Genomic DNA, 19801 nt, shown 5'->3' with positions numbered 1-19801 from the left:
ATAAATATGATACATGACTAGCTGATCTCACCTAGAAATCAGTTTAATGAGCTTGTTTTTAAAGCTTCTTTTTTTAAGTATGGAATTTGTACAACTTGGTAGTGTATTAATTCATCCAAGATAGATTTATTGATTACCTACCATATATAAGACGTTAGTTTAAGTTTTAGCATTACTTCAAAGAAGAAAAAACCACCTTGAAGTGTTGTAGTGTTGTTAGATGCTGTTGAAATGCTGTTAAGTACTGTTAGATGCTAGTTGACATTCATGGTTTTTGTACATAATCAGTTTGTTGATTCTTTCAGAATTGTGTGTTTCCTTTTGGCTAAAGTCATTAGTTTCATGTCTTTGTTTTTAATACTTAGTGAGTGTGTTTAGTAGGCACTACATAAAGCTTTTCTAAATATATTCTACAAAATTTTCCAAACTATATTCTACAAAAATAAGAATGACAACAATTTTTTAAATTGCTTTTATTTCAAATGTTTGAAGCACACCAATAATTGTATTTGCAAAGAAACTATTAAAAGGCAGATTCTGTTGGTATCAGCATCTTACCTGCTAATCTGTTTTTCCCAGAAAAAGAAAAAAAGCAGATTCCAATTGTATTTTGAATAGGAGTGAGAAGTAGAACAGAACAGATGAGAAAATGTCCTAAGAGAAGATTGATGACTAAAAATAGTAAATTCTTAACTGTAGAAATGTGGTACTGTACTATATTGCATATTTTCCAATATCACCCCCTGTGCACATATTTTTTCCTCTTTTCATTATTTTTCATCTTTGTATATGGCCACAAATTAAAATGGGCTGTCTCATAGGATATTCACCAGTATATGCTGATTGATCACTCTCTGTGTGTGCCAGACACTTTTCTGGACATGGGGATATAATGGTAACAACAAACAAAACTCTTGCCCTCTTACAATATGTGTTTTATTGGGAATGTTTGCTTCAAATGAATGTCATTATCTTATTGATTGACTTTATTTTGTTCAGATTTAGAAGCATATTGGTAATATTGTTAACACTTAGCCCCTAGGATAGATTTATAACTATAGACAGGTTGATGTTTACTCAGTAGCTCCATTTGATATTATTTTCTATTAATTCATTAATGATTTGTTGTGGTTATTGATTTATGATTCACTTAAGCATAAGTAATGTATAAAGCAAATCCAGTACAAGAAAATTGATTATTTCCTTTACATAAAAATGTGCAAGAGGATATATATTATAATCAGAGTTAGAAATGATTCTTTGAATATAATTTGAAATAATCTGACATCTTTCTTAGGGATATTTTATCATCATTGATATTACAGTAGCCAAGCTCCCAAGAAAGCTAGATGTATTCTCAAATAAAGAAAGAGTTGTATTGGCATTGCTTCAATATATTTTATGAATTAGTAATTGCTATACGTAAAGATTTGCTTAAAATATTTTACTTTAAAGCTAAATGCCTAGCAATGCAGCACTAAAAATTAATACATTTTATTATGTTAACTAATGCCAAAGGATTGGCAATGAAAAGTGTCTTTGAATACAAGCTATTACATATTTAAAGAGAACAGAGTTTTATGGAAGCAATGATGTAATCAATTAGTGATCACTTGGTTCATTTGAGGAGGTATTGACTTAAAAGATTGCTAAGTTCATTTTAAAACTGTATATTTTGAATCTTTAGGTTTTTAATAGGCCAATAGCAGCAATTAAATGATTTGTGATAATATGTTAAAATATTAAATTGGTACAAATATTCAGTTGAGGCAGTAGTGTTTTAAAGTTGGAATGATAGCTTTTAGTAGTTTGTTTTGTAAATATATGTATATTTTTACAAGTAGTAATGCTTATATATGGGGAATGCATCAGAGTAGAAATGTATTTATTTTTGAGTATCTGACTAATGTATTGCCGAACTTCCCTAACTTATAACTGATTTTTAAGGGATTATTGACGTGTGTAAAATTTATAGTATCTCTTTTAGAATTGCTCAGAGTCTAAGAAGTTTAAATATGAGAGTGATTGGTAATGCCAATTTCAAAATTATAACCGTTGACTCACTTATACAGACTGAAAGAAGCTTCTCCCTTTAAGCCCTGTCCTTAACAGTTCTGTCTACCTGCTTTTATCGGTTGCCTTACTACATTGTGGACAGGAGGGCTCATCATTTTTCAAAAGCCATACTATGCTGTTTTCCCAATCAAAGTTTATTTTCCTCAGTGAGAGTACTGAGCCAATTTAAGGTACCCTGACGATGTACCTTGGAATGATTGCATATTTTAGAACTATAGAGACAGATTTTTGGTCAAGCAGAATTAAATTAGATTCATTTCAAATAGATGTGATGGTGTTTGTTCAGCCATCCTGCAGGGAGAGTAGTAAGGGAGAAACATATGAGTATTTTGGTTTTCACAGAATTTGAGAATACATAAAATCCTGTTTACATTTTTATCTAAATAGAAATATTCTTTTTTTTTTTTTTTGACAGGCAGAGTGGACAGTAGAGAGAGACAGAGAGAAAGGTCTTCCTTTTTGCCGTTGGTTCACCCTCCAATGGCCGCCACGGTAGGCGCGCTGCTGCCGGCGCACTGCGCTGTTCCGATGGCAGGAGCCAGGTGCTTCCCCCTGGTCTCCCATGGGGTGCAGGGCCCAAGAACTTGGTCCATCCTCCACTGCACTCCCTGGCCACAGCAGAGAGCTGGCCTGGAAGAGGGGCAACTGGGACAGGATCGGTGCCCCGACCGGGACTAGAACCCAGTGTGCCAGCGCCGCAAGGCGGAGGATTAGCATATTGAGCCGCGGCGCCGGCCATAAATAGAAATATTCTATAAAAAGGTAAAAGGGACGTTTCTTCTCCAAATGATGATCAGTTTTCAGACTGATATTTACTTTAAAAAGACATGCTTTAAATCTTGAAATAATGGGAATATTTACAAAGCCTTCTGATTGGCTGCTTTTTAATGAGAGTGATTTTTGATGGTGCTTTTTGTATGGATTATGCAATGTTTATAAAATGTGTTCTGCTTAGAACAGTCAATTCTTAAGTATTTCCCTAAGACTCACTCATCTTCAAAAAGAGAAACTTCCTATAAAGCTAATCTTGAAAAGCAAATATTTGCAAAAATAATTGATGATACAAAGTTCTTTGGGATGCCGAGAGTTTCTTTTGTTGAGGGCAGGAGCACCATGCAAGGTTTTCCGCTGCTCACTGTTCTCTTCTGAATAACCTGGAAGCCAGTTATGGTATTTTTATTTATGTGTCTTTATGCAAATGAGTAATACTAAGCAAACATGCAAAGGGTACCATTCGTTCCCTTTGTTTACCCGTCTGTATAGAAGGAATAGAAAGGAAAGTGGAGGCTGCTGTTGTTTTTGAGATCAAGAGTGTGACATTTCTTCTGAAATACTCTTGGTAGTACATTTTATGATTTTTAGGTACTTCCCTTGAATGATATTTTATAAGCTAGATGTGTAGCATAGAAGAATGGAGTTTCAATAATTGGTTTTCGCTTAGTAATAGGTTTTCACTTGAATGTGGTCAATCAGGAGACCTGGTTTTGCTTTCACCACAAATTCCTACCCTATCTTGTGACTTGGACAGCTGAGTTGACCTCAGTGCACTTTGGCCTTACTACATCTGTAAAATAAGTAGCTTGAACTGGGAATCTTTCAAGTTGTACTGAGTTCTAAAATCACTGACTTATTAAAGATACTCTTAATTGGTTCTTGACCTGTTTGTTTGACAATGCACAGAGTTCAATTGACTTTTTCATAGGGCCATGCCTCCCAGGTGGCCTAGATACTCCTTGCTTGTATTCCTATGTCATTACTAGCAGTATTGTTATGTGACTGTTAAAAGCATCCTATTTTGGTCTATAACTTATACTGCAGTCTACTTTGCATGACGTATCAAACCTACTTTTGTAAGAAAAATCATACTTAATAATAAATATTAAGCCTCATCCTTTACATTCAGAACAGAAACTTATTCTGATATCCTTACCTGGTTTTTAGAATGCATAGCCTTTTTCAGATTATTTCAATCTCATTTCCAAAATCTTAAAAAAGCAGATATAATAAGGCTTTGAGAGATTCTGATTTTTGAGAAGAGGGATTTTAGTTTGCCACTACTGGCAAGAAATGAATTAAAGAATGAGGTAGAATCAGTAAACTTGAGTGTAAAGTGTTGATGGATTGGAGCATATTGGCGGTTCTGGTTAGACCTTTTCTCAGGAAAATTATCCAATAAGATGAAACTATTGAGAATTAAAAAACATTAGAGGTAGATTGTCAGAGGCATATTTATTTTACAGCTGAGACATCGTATTAAAGTCAGTGGCATTCGATTCCCAGCGGGGTTCTCTGAGAAGAAACCCAATTAATGTTCAAGCAAGAAATGACTATTTAGTATATTGGACACTGCTATGCTTCCTAGAGGCTTTCAAGGTACTCATGAAAAATGAATGCTATTTGTTTGAAAAATATAAGCAAAATATGTCCATGAAAAATATTTACAGCTAACAAAATACATTTTGCACCTTCAAAGAGCAAATTTTATTTTTATTAAAAATATTAATTAACCTCAGCTGTAGCTTCATTATGAAAAAAAAAACAATAGCATTATTTATAATTATGTGTTCCTTATAACTGTTCTGCATTTTTAGAATATTGGTGACATGAATAATTAATTTTATTTTCCCTAGTCCAGGCATCCTGCTGAATTCTTTTAAATTAATGTGCTTTTTTTCCAGCAAATTTTAGTGAATGCTGGAAAGAAAAACACTTGAGTGTAGATTTTAAAATACATACAGAGGCATGTTCTCTCAAAGCTAATGATACCTGTTGAAAAGAGCGTAATTCATTGTAATTTAAAATGTGGGTAAGCAACTCTTATTTAGAAGGTGTTTTTTTTTTTCCTCACGATTGCTGGCAAGCAAAAGTGCCAGGGTATATACATTTAAAGGGTTTATTTTAAGGAAATTCTTCACAGTGAATTTTCTTGGGAGTCTGACTGAAAATGTGCTTTATTGGCAGGTACAATCCTGGTTTTGTGATGTGTTCTGACAAAGCTAGCCCCACACAAGTATATTCGTCCACCCATTAATTCATCTACTTAACATAACACATGTTGGCTGGACACTGACTATATCCTAAGTACTGTTCTAATTCCTGGAAATACAACATGGAGTATAAATTGGATCTGTCTATATGAAATTTACTTTCTGCTTTGGGAAAATAGGCAAGAAGCAAGAAAACAATTAAAGACCAAGAGATGTTGACCACTATAAGGAAAAAACAGAACAGAGGAGAGGATAGGGAATGGCTGTGGTCGTGGGCACCATGAAGTAGAAATTCCTTTTGAGTAGATATTCAAGTGTTGTCATTCTGACACATTCTCAGATCCAGTAGGATTGCATTGTGCATGGATGGTGCCATTGGCGACTGTATACCCCGTTAGGGAGCTAGGAGCCCACAAAAAGAATAGAAAAGATGCCAAGATTTGCCTTTTTCTGTTTGTAACCTGTGTGGTTCTCTGGCTTCTCATATGTATCTTGTTTATTAGAATTGTAAGCAAATCCTAGCATATATAGGTTCTCTGAGATAGAGATAGAAACTCACTGAATACAACTTGGTGTGATATTCTGTTTGTATACACGAGAAAATGGAGGCATAGAGAAGGTAAATGACTTACTCTGGGAAGAACATCAAAGTCTTTTCAGGGCACTTTGAAATAACGTGCCCTTACACATAGTGTCCATTTGAAATCTCACCACTCCTTGTCTTTTTACATTCTTAATCACTTCACTTGTGGTTTCCACTGAAGTGTTGGACTCCTCTTCTTTCTTCCTTTCTTTTTTTTTTTTTTAAGGTTTTTTTTTTTATTTATTTGAGAGGTAGAGTTACAGACAGTGAGAGGGAGAGGCAGAGAGAAAGGTCTTCCTTGCATTGGTTCACTCTCCAAATGGCCGCAATGGCCAGAGCCGTGCCAATCCGAAGCCAGGAGCCAGGTGCTTCTTCTGGGTTTCCCACGTGGGTGCAGGGGCCCAAGGACTTGGGCCATCTTCCACTGCTTTCCCAGGCCACAGCAGAGAGCTGGATTGGAAGAGGAGCAGCTAGGACTAGAACCAGCAACCATGTGGGATGCCACAGGTTGAGGATTAACCTACTGTGCCACAGCACCGGCCCCCAGACTCCTTTTTCAAAAAGGCACTGGCAAGCATGCTCTTCCCTTCCTTAATATGTCTGAATTTAGGATGAAGGGTGGATTCCTTGGATGATCAGGAAGGTCCATCCCTCCCAGGCAGCCTTCTATCTGGCTTACTAGGAACTTCATCTCTACCCTGCTCCACACTCAGATCTTATTGAACTCACAGTCACCTCCAGAGATCCTGTCATTTCTGCCTGCTCTGTGCCTTCCCTTGCATCTATCTCCCTCCTCCATAGCTCTTCCCCCAAAATCTCTCCCAGCCTGATTCAGATCCTCTCTCTGTTCTTCCTTACACCTCTCCCTTAGGGATAACTTTCTATGTGTTTTCTGTCTCACTATGTTACATTTCTTGCAGTCAGAGATATTGCCTTATTTTACTTTGTCATCCTAGGATAGAACTTGATATATTATTTGAATGGATGAATGAATGAATGAGCCAATCAATCAACATTTATAACTAAATTAATGTCTTTCATTATTAGAAAAAAATGCTGTTCAATATATCACTTTAACATAATCAAAGTCAGCAAATGTTATATTTTATATATCATATTTTCTTTTTTATTGGAAATCAACATTTTTAAAAGCAATGTATCAATCAACAAGTTTTAATCATGACCAAGGAATAATAGGCTTGAACAGATCTCTGTACTACCGAAGCAAACAAAACACAAGCCAGTTCCTGTCTTTGCAGGTATATATTTTCTCTCTGGCACTCAACTTCTTTTTTAGTTCAGAAATCAAAAGCATTGAAATAGGTTATTCCTAAGGCCTCCATCTCTAAAATTTTGTAATTCTTTATTCCTATGATTCAGAATCAGGTGAGATTTTAGCATTTTGTGATCATCTAAAATACTATCCAGCATCTTAGATTTCCATAGGTTTTTGTCATTTTTATAGATACATCTTATTTAGCAAAACACAGTCTGTTTTTTTGAACCACGCCAGGCAAATATTATATTCTTTTGCTAGATATTGAGAAAGTTAGTTATAAGGAATGTAAATAAATTGTCCAGTATCACACAGTGAGTAAATGTTTGAGTCACGAGTGAAGTTCAGTTTTGAGTCATGTTGTGTTAATTCTTCTTCTATATAATAGTGTCTAGTTAGGCATTACTTATAAATATGATTCTATGCTGGTCACCCAACAGAATCAGATTATGAACCCCTGTGTTTCAGGAACCTATCATCTCAAAAGCTAACACTGGCATGGGCAGTTAAAGGACAGAATATGATAGTGCTTAAGATTGTCAACTCCAGAAGCTAAAATGCCTACCCAAATCCAAGCCTTCCTTGTCCCACAAATTATTTATATGCTATTTGGCCTCCCAATTTCCCATCTGTTGGAAATTATGACCTTATAAACTTATTGTGAGGATTACCTGACTCAATATGCTATGAGAACCATATAAAATTATCCCTGTTTAAATAATTATTTACTAATCCGCATAACTGAAAATGTGATATAGTTCATCCTACTATATAGAAATAAAGTACCTGCCACATGGAAGCACTATGTCAGTGTCAGTTGTTCTAGAAGCATTCTTCAGGTGCATTTTATCAATTAAAGCATCTTTCTCACCTTTAAACTATTTGCTCTGTCTTTAAATAAATAATTGCTATGAACTTTTGTCTCTAAATCAGACATTTATTCTGTGGCATATACAAAGCTGAATTCTCTGTTGAATGAAGCATAGCATTCCCTTAGTGGGGTGAGTCTATGAGTGGTGGAAAGGGAATAGGTGCGAAGAGGGCAGTCAAAGGCAGGTCCTGCTTGGGGGAAGAGTTGTCATAGACATTTAGCGAGCTATGGCAGTGAACACTAAGTATTCGTCAGTGCTGCACAATGAAGGGTTGTCCATTGATCTCCATACCCTGCACTGTCTTTTTCAGCCTCCTCTCCCCCACCCACCAACTTCAAATTACTGTTGAGTGAGTACTCAGAAGTATCATGTACCTAATTCCATTTGTTCACAGAAAGAAGCCAATTCTGGTACTAATAATGGTGCTGAATCTTATGAATATGATTCTGTGTCTGTCCTTGATAACATGCTTGGATTAAGGAGCTTAAAATTTCATAATACACTTTTTTCAGCTTAACCTCAGATATTTCCAACTGTGGGTTAAACTACTTTGGGGTTATGATCTTGATATTAATAATCTCTTTTGTTATAATTTTTATCATCATTGGATAAATACAATGAATTAAGATGTTTTCTCTAATTAATACATAGTAGTAATTTTAGGAGGATTTTTCTCAGAGAGGACTGGTGAAGTTACTACCTTTTCTGATATCTCTAGTCATAGTTATAGGACAAAAGTATGTCATTAAATAATTAGTCAATATCTAAATAGCAGAAGTATAGCTTTATTTGTCTTTGTTTTAATCAATATTGCAAATTATTTGTTTTATAACACTGTGAGTCCTTCTGGATTTCAAATATATACACATGTTGTATTCCATCTGTTCATTTATTCCTCTTTTGAACATTGTGGGGCCAGCGCCATGGCTCACTTGGTTAATCCTCTGCTTGCAACACCGGCATCCGATATGGGCGCTGGGTTCTAGTCCCGGTTGCTCCTCTTCCAGTCCAGCTCTCTGCTGTGGCCTGAGAGGGCAGTGGAGGATGGCCAAAGTGCTTGGGCCTCTGCACCTGCCTGGGAGACCAGGAAGAAGCACCTGGCTCCTGGCTTCAGATAGGTGCAGCACCGGCTGTAGCGGCCATTTGGGGAGTGAACCAACAGAAGGAAGATCTTTCTCTCTCTCACTGTCTATAACTCTACCTGTCAAATAAATTTTAAAAAATAAAAAATTTAAAAAAAAACATTGTAAGCATTCTCTTTGAAGGGGAGAAAGATAAATTATCTGACCCATACAAAAAGATATTTGTGTTTCTATGTGTGTGTGTTTTAGCAATGTTTGTTTTGATCCTTCATATGTGTAAAACATTAAACTTTGTTCAGTATACTAACAAGTTAATATTAAATGTAAACCTCTGTGATAATTTCCTCTTTTTTAAAGATTTATTTATTTATTTATTTATTTATTTAAAAGTCAGAGTTACAGAGAGGCAGAGCCAGAAATGGAGAGAGCTGTCTTCTATCTGCTGGTTCACTCCTCAGATGGCCACAATGGCTGGAGCCATGCAGATCCGAAGCCAGGAGCCAGGACTTTCTTCCAGGTCTCCCATGCGGTTGCAGGAGCCCAAGGACTTGGGCCATCTTCCACTGCTTTCCCAGGACATAACAGAGAGCAGGATCGGAAGTGGAGCAGCCAGAACCTAAATCGGTGCCCATATGGGTTGCCAACATTACAGGCGGCAGCTTTACCTGCTACACCACAGTCCCAGTCCCAGTCCCAGATAATTTCTTCTTTTTAAAATATGTATTTATGTTTATCTACTTGAAAGGCCAAGTGACAAAGAGAGAAACATAGAGAAAGAGATAATAGATTGTCTATATGCTGTTTCACTTCCCAAATGTCCACAACATCTAGCACTGGGCCAGGCCAAAGTGAGGAGCCCCAAACTCTGTCCAGTTTTCCAATGTGAGTAGCAGAGGTCAAGTATTTGAGCAATTATCTACTGTCTCCCAGGATGTGCATTAGCAGGAAATTGAATCGGAATGGAAGAACCAAGACTCAAACTGGCATTCCCATGTCAGTTGTTGGCATCCTGAGCAGTGGCTTAACCTGCTGCACCAAAATGCCAGCCTCCTCTATGACAATTTCATACAGGTTTTATCATCCAGAGCCAATAATGGACTCCCTTGTCTGTTGCTATCCCTGAAAAGTTCCCCTGCTGGGAACTTTTAAACATATTAAGTCATTAGAATGGAACATCCAATGAAGCTCTAGTTAATTCGTCTGGCTTTATTAGGTATTTACCAAATAACTTTCACTATATTCTCTTCATCATTATTCTCTTTATGTAAAATCTCAAGCAGGAAAACAGCACCAGTGTTAACCATTGGTTTCTCTGGTAGGCATCCTAAATAATAATTTTTTAAAAGCAGGCATTGTGCTGTGTATGTGTTTTACCATGTCATGTGTGCGTGCAATTTCATGTTTCTTTAACTTAAAATTATAAATGACTAGATGTCTTGTGCACATAAAATATATGACATATCTTAATGGAAACTATAATGTTATTTTGAAGATGAGGTACGTAACTTTTAGGATTGTGTAACAAGAACCATTTTGCAGACCTTTAAGATTATTACCAAAGCCATATATGGATTATAAGGTTCCCTAAATCAACAATGGATAATGTTTTGTACACCACAGATTTAGAGTTTATTTTTTCAAAGTTTATGTATTTGAAATGTAGAGTGGCAGAAACACACACACACACACACGCACAAGGGTATGGGAGGGAGAGAGAACAAGCTTCTGCATTCTGGTTCATTGTAAAAATGTCTGCAATGCCCAGGGCTGAGCAAGGCTGAAGCCAAGAAACAGAAACTCCATCCAAGTATCACATATGGGTGGCAGGGACTCAAGTACCTGTCCCATCAGCTGCTGCCTCCCAAAGTGAACATTAGCAGAAAGTTGCATCAGAAGTCGAGGTGAGACTCAATCCCAGGCACTCCAATGCAGGACCTTGGCATCCCTATGAGCAACTAAATCATGGGCCACAATGCCCGCCCTTGGAGTCTATTATTATTACTAGTATTTCTAGTATAATTGAAAGTCAAAGGCAAATTATTTTTAAAGATCTATTAATTTATTTGAAAGGGAGAGTTACAGAGAGCCAGAGGCAGAGTGAGAGAGAGACAGAGAGGGGGGCCTTCCATCTGCTGGTCCACTCCCTAGATGACCGCAATGGCCAGAGCTGAGCTGATCCAAAGCCAGGAGCCAGGAGCTTCTTCCAGGTCTCTCACATGGGTGCAGGGGCCCAAAGACTTGGGCCATCTTCTACTACTTTCCCAAGCCATAGCAGAGAGCTGAATCAGCAGAGGAACAGCTGGAACTAGAACCGGCACCCACATGGGATGCCAGAGCTGCAGGGGGAGGTATAACCTACTGTGCCACGGTGCCATCCCCCACCCCGAGACAAATATAAAAGAGGAATATATTTAGTCTCTTTTTAATAATCATATTGAAGCAACACACTCATTATTTCTTTTTTTTCTTTTTTTCTTTTTTTAATTTTTTTAAAGATTTATTTATTTATTTACTTGAAAGTCAGAGTTACACAGAGAAGGAGAGGCAGAGAGAGAGAGGTCTTTTTTTTTTTGGACAGGCAGAGTGGCAGTGAGAGAGAGAGAGACAGAGAGAAAGGTCTTTCTTTTGCCATTGGTTCACCCTCCAGTGGCCACCATGGCCGGCGCATCGCGCTGATCCAAAGCCAGGAGCCAGGTGCTTCTCCTGGTCTCCCATGCGGGTGCAGGGCCCAAGCACTTGGGCCATCCTCCACTGCCTTCCCGGGCCATAGCAGAGAGCTGGCCTGAAAGAGGGGCAACTGGGATAGAATCCAGTGCCCCCCTACCGGGACTAGAACCCGGTGTGCCGGCGCCGTAAGGCAGAGGATTAGCCTGTTATGCTACAGCGCCGGCCCACACTATTTATTTCATATCTTTAGGGTTGGCAATGTATTAAACACTCCTCTGACTCCAGAATTGTCTCCTTCGTGTGCTTAACAATCTATGTTGCAGTTGTGCAAAGTTTTCTAACACAGATGTTGTCAGGGGCTGGCACTGTGGAGTGGTGGGTAAAGCTACTACATGTGATGCCAGCATCCCACATGGGTGCCAGTCCATGTCCTGGCTGTTGCATTTCCAGTCCAGCTCCCTACTAATTGCCTAGGAAAAGTAGAAGAGATGGCCCAAGTGATTGGGCTCCTGCCACCCATGTGTGAGACCTGGATGAAGCTCTTGGTTCCTGGCTTCAGCCTGGCTTAGCCCTTCCATTGCTGCTGCTTGTGAAATGAACTAGCGGATGAAAGATATTCTCCCTCTCTCTTTCTCCCCCTCCCTCCCACTCTCCCTTCTTCCCTCTGGGTAACTTGACTTCCAAATAAATAAATCTTTAACATAGATGCCATCCAATCTATGGATTTAGTAAGGTAGTTTGTGGCTTCAGCATTGTTTGCTTCCTTTTAGGATTTCCCTAGTCAAGTAGGAAGCAGATATTCCTTTGAGAGGCCCAATCATGTGTATGTGGAGAAGCCAAATCATCTGTATGTTGCATGAAATAAATACTGTGCTATTAAGAAAGCCCAAGAATTGTTGGTTTGTTACATATTGGGATATCAGTATCAAACAGTTAAATGAGTAAAGTAAAAGCCAATGATAATGAGAACTTTGAAATCATTTTTTTTTCGGGATATATGTGTCTTGGAGCATCAAATTCATTTCCATAGGTCAAGTGCTTAACTATCCATCTGGCACAGAGTAGGTGTTCATTTTTTCCCTCCTGATATCCTATTCCTGTTCTGTCACCACCCTTTTTTCTTCTCTTTGTACTCTCCTTTATTTCTTTGTTCAATTTGTGTGCTAGATCCTTAAAGTAGGCCCTACAGTTTTACATAAGATGATGCAAATCTCAAATGAGAGAAATGATTCTTAATTTCCCAGAACTGGGTAAAATATATGTTCAAGTGTAGATTCCCCAAGATAATAACAACTAAACCACGTGAGGGGTTTCCATTGTCATATCATGCCATGCTTCTTATTAGGAGATCTTCAGCAAATATAGCCCATTGTATAAAATTCAGCAGTTAAAAATTCGTCTTGGAACACTTGAGGGAGACTTATTTTGACATTTTCTATACCTCGTCAATTAGCTCCACAGCTGTTGTCTCTTTGGCATGTCTGAAAAGAGAGTAGGTACTTGTGTCCATGGATACAAAGAGGGTAGCTATTTTTTTATAAGGAAGGAGAATATATACATTATATATTCTACTCTACGAAAGCTTTCTGATTCTAATGCTCATATTTTAGAAATGAGAAGGATCCATCAAGATTCTTTGAAATTCTGTAGTGACATTTTCATGTCTGGCTTTTCCATGCATGGCATTTACTGGCTGTTGGAAATAATGCTAGACAGAGCCAGCAAGGCAACTCATTGAGACAGGATAGAATATAAGATATTACAGTGCATCCAAATAACGCACTTGTTTTGTGATGAACTAAGAACTTTCTACTATCCAAAGTGAGAATTTTACTGTCATTTTAGATGCACTTTAATCAGTTTTGCGATTGGTGCTGCTCACGTTTTATTTAATGGCCTCGTTGTCTCATTCACCTTTGTCAATGAGGTTTTGCATCCCATATTATTTGGGAACTTGATACAGAAAAGAAAAATGAAAGCAAGTGTAGAGTGCTCAGTCTGAAATTTGTCTTTGGCATCCTAGTGATAATACGCTACCCAAGATATGTAAATAAACAAAATGGAACGTCTCTTGCAGTCTCTGCATACACAGCCCCTCTGATGTCCATGCTGCCATTGCCTCTTTTTTCCCATGTTGAAAGTGTACCTGCGATCTTGTTAATAACAGGCATTTTTAAAGTGATAAAGCTTTGTTAATGTTAATAGCATGGGACAATTTTAAACCATGCATTTTCCTTGAGCACAACATGTTTTCTCTTTTCCTAGCTCTTTGGAAAGATAGGTGAATAGACATTCATGTAGATAGAAAGATAATTGTAAGGAAAACGGGTGCTGAATAGAGAGGAGACATGATGTAGCCAAACCAAATTTATTCAGAGAAAATAAATTTGCAGAGATGAGTGGCCTGTGTGCACACAGACCAAACACATGGCAGAGGGCTCAGACCCCAGCAGGCTGGGCCTTTTTTATATTGTTGGTGGGCTAAGAGTACTGAGGAGGAGGGGTGCAGTAGGCAGAGGTGAGCTTCTCAATACAGGTTCCCCAAGTTTTTTCCAGACTTTCAAACCTGGAGAAGAATGCAGTGGGTGGCATGGGGATCAATACAGGGTATGAGACTGAACTGGTCTCTTGAAAGAAAGCAAGAGCAAGTGGTAAAATGACATTTTGTCTACTGTCAGGTAAGAACCTAAAATGGCTGAGGTTTATGTCCTTGTTCCATCAATAATTATCTACCTATCAGAATACATAACCTTTAGTTTTCTTTTGGATAGGCATCATGAAGTCAGGACATTTGGCTTATTAATATGTGCAGATTCTGTACTTAACACATGGCTTGGTGCAAAGTAGACATTTAGCATGTGGTTTGTGAGGGAATACATTAATGAATGCACAGAGTATGTAAACCAGTTCTGACATAAATATTGTTTGATGTCAAATCCTGATTTTTTTCCTGGATGAATCAATATTTATGGAGAATAAGGATTGTACATATAAAAAGAGACTAAAAGAGTTAATTTATTTCTGGGGTAGGTATTTTGCATGGAGATTGGGATGCCTGGCTCTCATGTCAGAGTGCCTGGATTTGAGTCCTGCCCTATTCCTATTCTAGTTCCCTGCCAATATGCACTCTGACAAGCAGCAGGTTATGGCTCAAATACTTGGTTCCTTGCTACCTACATGGCAGACTCAGATTGAGTTCTGGGCTCACAGCTTCAGCCTGGCCAACCCCAACTGTTGTGAGCACTTGAGGAGTGAAACAACTTTCACTTTCTTTCTTTTTCTTTTGCTTGTTTCCTTTCTCTCTTCCTTTCCTTTCTACCTCCCTCCATCCTTCCCTGCTTCCCTCCTTCCCTTTCTTCCCTCCTTCCTTCTTTCCTTTATTTCTCTTTTTTTCTTCTCTCTCTCTCTCTGTGCATGTGTCTCTCTGTCTGTATGTCTATTTCTATCTCCATCTCTGTCTCCCTGCCTTTCAAGTAAAACTAAATTTTTAACAGAATAAATTTATCCATGTACAAAGTTAAGAAGTTTTAAAATTCAGTCCTTGGATAGTTTTCATTTATGGGCCTACTTTAAGAAAAAAAATTAAGTGGTGTAAGTAGGAGGCCAATTTAACATTTTAATTTATTCTCTTGATGTTCTGCACCTAAGACCTAGAAGAAAGCTCCCTTAGTTGTCCCTAAAATGCAAAGGAGAAGGGCATAAAGTAGTATACGTTTGCAGATGTAAAAGTCTATTGCACAAGGTTGTAGTGACATAGCTGAGGTTGGGGAGGTCAGTGCTGATAGTCCTCTCTCAGGAAGAATATTTTATCACTGGCATAGTTTACAATTGTTCAAGAGAATGTAAGCATAGGAAGTAGGCTATCTTTTTGACACATCTACTATCTTTTTTGTATTTTCTGTAGCAAAGTACAGCTGTTGTCATCACTGGAGTTGACCTCTCCCATTGCTGGCCACCTGTGATGAGCCACAGATTTTTTGACACTTACTTTAGAACTTCAGAATTAGGGGCTGCTTCCAATCCAACTCCCTGTTAACATGCTTGGGAAGGCAGTGGAAAACGGTCCAAGTGCTTGGGGTCCTGCTACCCACATAGGAGACCAGGGTGGAATTCCTGGCTCCTGGCTTTGCCTGGCCCAGACCAGGCTTTTGTGATCATTTGGAGAGTGAACTAATGGAAGGAAGTTCTCTTTCTCCCTTTCAAGTAAATATATAATCATAAAAATGACAAGAAGAATTTCAGAAGTAGGCCTATTTTGAAGTGCCAAGAATTTACTTTTTAAAATAGCATGTGTGATTTTTTGATGTCTCTATTCATCTTTTGGGTTTTGAATCTTTAGTAAAACAATGAAGAAGCCTATTGCAATGAGACCCATTAGAAACCCTGTTTGCACCAGTAATCCTTCATAGGACTTCAAGAAAAGTTTTGCGTAAGCATAATTTGTACACAGTGACTACTGCTGGAAATAATGACTATTGGGGAAAAGGCGTACTATTTGGAAAAAGACATTCATTGTAGAGTTGAAGCATGTGAAAACCTATTTGTGGGCAAATTAAACTGAGAACTGTGTACAAAGAACTAGAGAAGTAAAGGAAGAGAAGATTAGGAGGGACATGCTGGCATTGCACTAATTGGATACAAAGACAAAATTCGGGGAGTGGAATGAATTCTTAGAGACAGACTAATTTCTACAAACTTAGAAAATGTTGAAGGCATTAATTGTTTCTCTGTGGGTTATTTTAAAACACAATATATTTAAATGAGTGGTACCTCAAATTGCAAATAATAGCATTAGTTATGTCCTGCTTTTTTACACTGTTTTTGAGAGTAGCAGCTGGATGCTGACAAAATTTACTTTTCTGAATTATGGTATATTTGTAAAACAAGTGGAGATAATTACAAAATTATTTTCATTAAGATAACACAAGCACATGAAAACAAATCAGCAAATCAGGGCATCATTTAAAGAGTAACAATTCTCCATCGACCCTCTTTCTACCCTTAGTATTATTCGCTAGAAATGATACTTTTTACTAATTATTGTTGTTAATTAGCTTGTATCTCTAAACAATAGGCTTATACTCCCATTTGTTTATCACTTTTATAAAATATTTATGTGGTCCTCAGAATGCAAACTGAAGAGTAGCTCATATTTTAATCTCCTCCTTTTCTTTTCTTCTGATATATAAATATATATATATATATTACTTTAAAAATCTTTGTACTTCTTTTTCTCATTCCATTAATTTTCAGCAATATCTCTTAGATATCCACGTTTGTAAAATGTACTCCTCCTTGTTCCCCTAGCTTCTGTCTCCTTTTCCACATTTCATTAGCTCATTTTATTTCCAGGGATGTTAACTTTAATATTCTGTTTGGCAACCCCAACCAAATCTCCCATATTTTATCTATGAGGATTCTGGAGTAGAAAAAGCAATAAAGAACATTTATATTATCGTTGTTGTGTAAATATTATACAATGCCAGTCTCAGTGATGGGTTAAGATTACATTTCTTGTCTTATAGGTCCAGTAACATATTCTCTGGATCACACAAATCTCAGAGAATCAGAGGCCAGATGTACTCCATTCCATCCTAGCAGTTGTTTAAAATCATTCTATGTGATTTTGCTTCATATATGGATTGTTATAAGGAGTTCCTCAGTATCTTCTTTTCTTACACTGTGCCCCTGCCTTTATCATATCATCACTTTGAATTCCTAATCATCATAATTTGAATTATATAAAAACTTCCCTTTTCCTTTCTCCTCCCAGCCCAGAGATTTTCCATCTCTACCTTCTGTCACTGAGTGTGACTCTGGACTAGTTGTTCCATAGGGAGGCAGAGAACCCAGCCACATTGAGTCATCAGAATGTGCAGAGTGGAAGACTCTGCTTTGGCCATAGTAGACATGGAGCAGACACTAGTGTCACAATAAAGAATGCAATCACAGCAAACACCTGCCCTTTCTCTGGAGTTTCTTGGCTTTTGAGAAAAGGGTTCTCTGCATTTTAGTTTGCTTTTGCTTTGTGATAAAAAAGCTACCCTGTTCCACATTTTAGGTGGTTAATTTAATTATCTGTTGTGAGTATTAAATTAGCCCTAGATTTAGCAGCTTAGAAGAACAAACATTTATTGCCTCACAGTTTTTGTGGGCCAGGAATGTGGATAGAACATAGCTATGTTACTTTGGCTTCTACTCTCTTGTGAAGCTAGGATCATTGTGTAGAGCAGTTTTACCTGAAGATTTACTGTGGGAAGGGGTGGATCCACTTTCAACTCACTTACATAGTTGCTGGCAGGTCTTATTTTCTCACACATGGGCACAAGGTTGCATCATTGTGGCTAGCAGCTTCCTTCTCTGAGGGCAAGTTTGAAAGAAAGAGAAAGAGAGAAAATATGAGTTGAATGAGTGAATTGAATAATTGAATATATCCAGGATGGAAGCTGCGCATATTTTATAACCTAATCTTAGAAGTGACATTCCTCCAAGACCGTGGTACATCTAGCCCACTCTCCAGGGGAAGAAGTTATGCAAGGCATGAGTACCAGGAGCTGCAGATCACAAGGGACGCCCACCATGTTACAGAATAAGGAGATATCAAGCAGTACATTTTTATTTATATTTTCTGCTAATCTCCTACCATATGTTTTCCATATAGGCTTTCACTGTCTCCATCCTAGATATCTCTCTGCATCATATTCTAAGCTGTGACTTTTTCTGCTTCCTTTGTTCACCAATCTTCTTTCTTATACTTCTGGGCTTCCACTAAGTTGTGGAAAACTCCTATTTTGCTGAATGGGCATTTTTTTCTTTCACTGTTAAGTGTTTATAGAACACATGTTCTTTTTTATTTTTGTGGATTCTCTACAAGGAAAAACACAAAAGCATCTATCTTGCCCCCAACTTAAACTGAACATTGGGATGACTGCTATGATGGGAAGAATTTATGTGGTATGATACTTTAGTCATGTTTGTAAAGTAATTCCATTTTTTAAAAGAGCTGTATTTATTTATTTATTTTATTTTATTTAAAAGCTGAGTTACAGAAAGAGGAAGAATATGAGGAGAGACAGAGAGAGGGAGGGAGGGAGGGAGAGAGAGAGAGAGAGAGAGAGAGAGAGAGAGAGCGCACACTTCCATCCATTGATTCCTCCCAAAATGGCCACAACAGCTGGAGCTGTACTAGTCTAAAGCCAGGAGCAAGGAGCCTCGTTCTGGTCTCCCACATGGGTGCAGGGGTCCAATCACTTGGGTCATCATCTGTTGCTTTGCCAGGATCAGAAATGGATCATCTGAGTCTTGAACCAGCGTCCATATGGGATGCTGGCATCACGAGTAGGCTTAGCTTGCTGTGCCACAACCGTGGCTCCAAGAAATCCCTTTCCTTATCAAGTAATTTCATTTAATATTAAAATGACAGATGAGCAATCTCTTGGCCCACAGTTAATGAGTTTCCAATAGATTCTGAATATGAAGAAACAACACATTGTTTTTAACCATTTCTGATTTCTGAGCTCCATAATTTCCCCCATCAGCTTAACCTGATGAAGCAGTTTGCTACTTGCTTGAGTATTTATGATAATGTACTTAAAGAAGCCTGAAGAATCTTTCAGTCTTATCAATTTGAGGAAGTTTAGCAATAATCATTTGGAACTCAAAGAGCAATCACAAAGTTTCTAAATGACTCTGTATGATAAGGACTCAATTCTTCTGTGTTGTTGTATTGTCATTCATTTCTAATGGTTGGAAGCAGATGACATGGTAAGCCAGCACAATAGTCTCCAATCTCCATAATATCTTATCTTTAATGAAATCTTAGAAAGAAATGGTTCTATATTTCTGACTTCATAACTCTGTGTTCACCAATGAGGAAAACGCAAAATGAATAGCCAAGAGTGTTTTTATCTTGGTATCCCATTTCAATTTGTTACAGACATTGAGGTTCACAGATATTAGAGAGACATTAGGATAGTGTTGCAAGGAGAGGTGAAGCTTTATTATCCTTATTCCAACATTCTAGCATCTTAATTTTGACTTACAAATTATTTTTGTATTCTTAAGGTAATTACAGCAAAGTTAATGCTTGCTTTGCTAAAAAGGAGCTCAAGATTAAAGATTAAAGATTAAATTGTGCATCCTACAGATTCCTTCATAATAGAATTAGTTTCCTACCTTGAAGAGAATAGAGAAATGAAAGAACAAGTTGGGCTTAGAATAGAGAAATGAGGGAGCAAGTCCTAGATCGCTTGCTGACA

At 37.7% G+C, this 19801-nt stretch overlaps 1 protein-coding gene across 4 annotated transcripts in view; it reads left to right on the top strand.

Moving 5' to 3' along the window:
* The window catches only part of NRXN1 (neurexin 1), a 1232227-nt gene that overhangs the window by 1083147 nt on the left and 129279 nt on the right, over nucleotides 1–19801 (top strand). The gene's annotated exons all lie outside the window — the stretch shown is intronic.

This window comes from Lepus europaeus, chromosome 13 (genome assembly GCF_033115175.1).
Source record: "Lepus europaeus isolate LE1 chromosome 13, mLepTim1.pri, whole genome shotgun sequence".
NCBI classification, from domain to species: Eukaryota; Metazoa; Chordata; class Mammalia; order Lagomorpha; family Leporidae; genus Lepus; species Lepus europaeus.
Note: the sequence above shows the minus strand (reverse complement) of the source record. Positions and strands in the feature narration are given on the sequence as shown.